The sequence below is a fragment of the Lytechinus pictus genome, unplaced genomic scaffold (genome assembly GCF_037042905.1).
Source record: "Lytechinus pictus isolate F3 Inbred unplaced genomic scaffold, Lp3.0 scaffold_55, whole genome shotgun sequence".
NCBI classification, from domain to species: Eukaryota; Metazoa; Echinodermata; class Echinoidea; order Temnopleuroida; family Toxopneustidae; genus Lytechinus; species Lytechinus pictus.
In genome coordinates, this window is record NW_026974175.1 from 1 (window position 1) to 5,571 (window position 5,571).

Here is a 5,571-nt window from a genome sequence, read left to right on the forward strand (position 1 = left end):
TGATTAGCGATAACTTGAAATCCACTTGTGCTCCAAATTTCATTTTTCTTTTAAAATAAAGCTCATGGAATTCTTCAAAAATTATGTAATCATGTATTTGTCTTCAAAATCTCGCCTTAATGGTTTAAATCGCCATTTAAGTCTAAGTGTTCATTTGCTGAATTTTGGACAGTCAGCGAATGTATGTACGTATGCTTATCCATATTAGATTAAACCTGTGATTTGGTATATTTTATCTTGTCTCAAAAGTAAAAGCTTGATGATTATTCCATTTTTTCACCACATATGCAGTAACCTTATTTGGGAGATAAATGAACATATATATATTTTTGTTTTTATTCAAAAAACAAATGGTTTCCCGTCTGTAATTTCTAGCCAATGTCAAAGCTTTTAATAAAACTTCATAATTAGTGTTTGTATAAATTCTTCGTTTCCAATGCAAACTTTGATTAGCGATAACTTGAAATCCACTTGTGCTCCAAATTTCATTTTTCTTTTAAAATAAAGCTCATGGAATTCTTCAAAAATTATGTAATCATGTATTTGTCTTCAAAATATCGCCTTAATGGTTTAAATCGCCATTTAAGTCTAAGTGTTCATTTGCTGAATTTTGGACAGTCAGCGAATGTATGTACGTATGCTTATCCATATTAGATTAAACCTGTGATTTGGTATATTTTATCTTGTCTCAAAAGTAAAAGCTTGATGATTCTTCCATTTTTTCACCACATATGCAGTAACCTTATTTGGAGATAAATGAACATATATATATTTTTTGTTTTTATTAAAAAAACAAATGGTTTCCCGTCTGTAATTTCTAGCCAATGTCAAAGCTTTTAATAAAAACTTCATCATTAGTGTTTGTATAAATTCTTCAGAATTTTTTTTTTCCAATGCAAACTTTGATTAGCGATAACTTGAAATCCACTTGTGCTCCAAATTTCATTTTTCTTTTAAAATAAAGCTCATGGAATTCTTCAAAAATTATGTAATCATGTATTTGTCTTCAAAATCTCGCCTTAATGGTTTAAATCGCCATTTAAGTCTAAGTGTTCATTTGCTGAATTTTGGACAGTCAGCGAATGTATGTACGTATGCTTATCCATATTAGATTAAACCTGTGATTTGGTATATTTTATCTTGTCTCAAAAGTAAAAGCTTGATGATTATTCCATTTTTTCACCACATATGCAGTAACCTTATTTGGGAGATAAATGAACATATATATATTTTTGTTTTTATTCAAAAAACAAATGGTTTCCCGTCTGTAATTTCTAGCCAATGTCAAAGCTTTTAATAAAACTTCATCATTAGTGTTTGTATAAATTCTTCGTTTCCAATGCAAACTTTGATTAGCGATAACTTGAAATCCACTTGTGCTCCAAATTTCATTTTTCTTTTAAAATAAAGCTCATGGAATTCTTCAAAAATTATGTAATCATGTATTTGTCTTCAAAATATCGCCTTAATGGTTTAAATCGCCATTTAAGTCTAAGTGTTCATTTGCTGAATTTTGGACAGTCAGCGAATGTATGTACGTATGCTTATCCATATTAGATTAAACCTGTGATTTGGTATATTTTATCTTGTCTCAAAAGTAAAAGCTTGATGATTCTTCCATTTTTTCACCACATATGCAGTAACCTTATTTGGGAGATAAATGAACATATATATATTTTTGTTTTTATTAAAAAAACAAATGGTTTCCCGTCTGTAATTTCTAGCCAATGTCAAAGCTTTTAATAAAACTTCATCATTAGTGTTTGTATAAATTCTTCATTTCCAATGCAAACTTTGATTAGCGATAACTTGAAATCCACTTGTGCTCCAAATTTCATTTTTCTTTTAAAATAAAGCTCATGGAATTCTTCAAAAATTATGTAATCATGTATTTGTCTTCAAAATATCGCCTTAATGGTTTAAATCGCCATTTAAGTCTAAGTGTTCATTTGCTGAATTTTGGACAGTCAGCGAATGTATGTACGTATGCTTATCCATATTAGATTAAACCTGTGATTTGGTATATTTTATCTTGTCTCAAAAGTAAAAGCTTGATGATTCTTCCATTTTTTCACCACATATGCAGTAACCTTATTTGGGAGATAAATGAACATATATATATTTTTGTTTTTATTAAAAAAACAAATGGTTTCCCGTCTGTAATTTCTAGCCAATGTCAAAGCTTTTAATAAAACTTCATCATTAGTGTTTGTATAAATTCTTCATTTCCAATGCAAACTTTGATTAGCGATAACTTGAAATCCACTTGTGCTCCAAATTTCATTTTTCTTTTAAAATAAAGCTCATGGAATTCTTCAAAAATTATGTAATCATGTATTTGTCTTCAAAATATCGCCTTAATGGTTTAAATCGCCATTTAAGTCTAAGTGTTCATTTGCTGAATTTTGGACAGTCAGCGAATGTGTGTACGTATGCTTATCCATATTAGATTAAACCTGTGGTTTGGTATATTTTATCTTGTCTCAAAAGTAAAAGCTTGATGATTCTTCCATTTTTCACCACATATGCAGTAACCTTATTTGGGAGATAAATGAACATATATATATTTTTGTTTTTATTCAAAAAACAAATGGTTTCCCGTCTGTAATTTCTAGCCAATGTCAAAGCTTTTAATAAAACTTCATAATTAGTGTTTGTATAAATTCTTCATTTCCAATGCAAACTTTGATTAGCGATAACTTGAAATCCACTTGTGCTCCAAATTTCATTTTTCTTTTAAAATAAAGCTCATGGAATTCTTCAAAAATTATGTAATCATGTATTTGTCTTCAAAATCTCGCCTTAATGGTTTAAATCGCCATTTAAGTCTAAGTGTTCATTTGCTGAATTTTGGACAGTCAGCGAATGTATGTACGTATGCTTATCCATATTAGATTAAACCTGTGATTTGGTATATTTTATCTTGTCTCAAAAGTAAAAGCTTGATGATTATTCCATTTTTTCACCACATATGCAGTAACCTTATTTGGGAGATAAATGAACATATATATATTTTTGTTTTTATTCAAAAAACAAATGGTTTCCCGTCTGTAATTTCTAGCCAATGTCAAAGCTTTTAATAAAACTTCATAATTAGTGTTTGTATAAATTCTTCGTTTCCAATGCAAACTTTGATTAGCGATAACTTGAAATCCACTTGTGCTCCAAATTTCATTTTTCTTTTAAAATAAAGCTCATGGAATTCTTCAAAAATTATGTAATCATGTATTTGTCTTCAAAATATCGCCTTAATGGTTTAAATCGCCATTTAAGTCTAAGTGTTCATTTGCTGAATTTTGGACAGTCAGCGAATGTATGTACGTATGCTTATCCATATTAGATTAAACCTGTGATTTGGTATATTTTATCTTGTCTCAAAAGTAAAAGCTTGATGATTCTTCCATTTTTTCACCACATATGCAGTAACCTTATTTGGGAGATAAATGAACATATATATATTTTTGTTTTTATTAAAAAAACAAATGGTTTCCCGTCTGTAATTTCTAGCCAATGTCAAAGCTTTTAATAAAACTTCATCATTAGTGTTTGTATAAATTCTTCATTTCCAATGCAAACTTTGATTAGCGATAACTTGAAATCCACTTGTGCTCCAAATTTCATTTTTCTTTTAAAATAAAGCTCATGGAATTCTTCAAAAATTATGTAATCATGTATTTGTCTTCAAAATCTCGCCTTAATGGTTTAAATCGCCATTTAAGTCTAAGTGTTCATTTGCTGAATTTTGGACAGTCAGCGAATGTATGTACGTATGCTTATCCATATTAGATTAAACCTGTGATTTGGTATATTTTATCTTGTCTCAAAAGTAAAAGCTTGATGATTATTCCATTTTTTCACCACATATGCAGTAACCTTATTTGGGAGATAAATGAACATATATATATTTTTGTTTTTATTCAAAAAACAAATGGTTTCCCGTCTGTAATTTCTAGCCAATGTCAAAGCTTTTAATAAAACTTCATAATTAGTGTTTGTATAAATTCTTCGTTTCCAATGCAAACTTTGATTAGCGATAACTTGAAATCCACTTGTGCTCCAAATTTCATTTTTCTTTTAAAATAAAGCTCATGGAATTCTTCAAAAATTATGTAATCATGTATTTGTCTTCAAAATATCGCCTTAATGGTTTAAATCGCCATTTAAGTCTAAGTGTTCATTTGCTGAATTTTGGACAGTCAGCGAATGTATGTACGTATGCTTATCCATATTAGATTAAACCTGTGATTTGGTATATTTTATCTTGTCTCAAAAGTAAAAGCTTGATGATTCTTCCATTTTTTCACCACATATGCAGTAACCTTATTTGGGAGATAAATGAACATATATATATTTTTGTTTTTATTAAAAAAACAAATGGTTTCCCGTCTGTAATTTCTAGCCAATGTCAAAGCTTTTAATAAAACTTCATCATTAGTGTTTGTATAAATTCTTCATTTCCAATGCAAACTTTGATTAGCGATAACTTGAAATCCACTTGTGCTCCAAATTTCATTTTTCTTTTAAAATAAAGCTCATGGAATTCTTCAAAAATTATGTAATCATGTATTTGTCTTCAAAATATCGCCTTAATGGTTTAAATCGCCATTTAAGTCTAAGTGTTCATTTGCTGAATTTTGGACAGTCAGCGAATGTATGTACGTATGCTTATCCATATTAGATTAAACCTGTGATTTGGTATATTTTATCTTGTCTCAAAAGTAAAAGCTTGATGATTCTTCCATTTTTTCACCACATATGCAGTAACCTTATTTGGGAGATAAATGAACATATATATATTTTTGTTTTTATTAAAAAAACAAATGGTTTCCCGTCTGTAATTTCTAGCCAATGTCAAAGCTTTTAATAAAACTTCATCATTAGTGTTTGTATAAATTCTTCATTTCCAATGCAAACTTTGATTAGCGATAACTTGAAATCCACTTGTGCTCCAAATTTCATTTTTCTTTTAAAATAAAGCTCATGGAATTCTTCAAAAATTATGTAATCATGTATTTGTCTTCAAAATATCGCCTTAATGGTTTAAATCGCCATTTAAGTCTAAGTGTTCATTTGCTGAATTTTGGACAGTCAGCGAATGTGTGTACGTATGCTTATCCATATTAGATTAAACCTGTGGTTTGGTATATTTTATCTTGTCTCAAAAGTAAAAGCTTGATGATTCTTCCATTTTTCACCACATATGCAGTAACCTTATTTGGGAGATAAATGAACATATATATATTTTTGTTTTTATTCAAAAAACAAATGGTTTCCCGTCTGTAATTTCTAGCCAATGTCAAAGCTTTTAATAAAACTTCATAATTAGTGTTTGTATAAATTCTTCATTTCCAATGCAAACTTTGATTAGCGATAACTTGAAATCCACTTGTGCTCCAAATTTCATTTTTCTTTTAAAATAAAGCTCATGGAATTCTTCAAAAATTATGTAATCATGTATTTGTCTTCAAAATATCGCCTTAATGGTTTAAATCGCCATTTAAGTCTAAGTGTTCATTTGCTGAATTTTGGACAGTCAGCGAATGTGTGTACGTATGCTTATCCATATTAGAT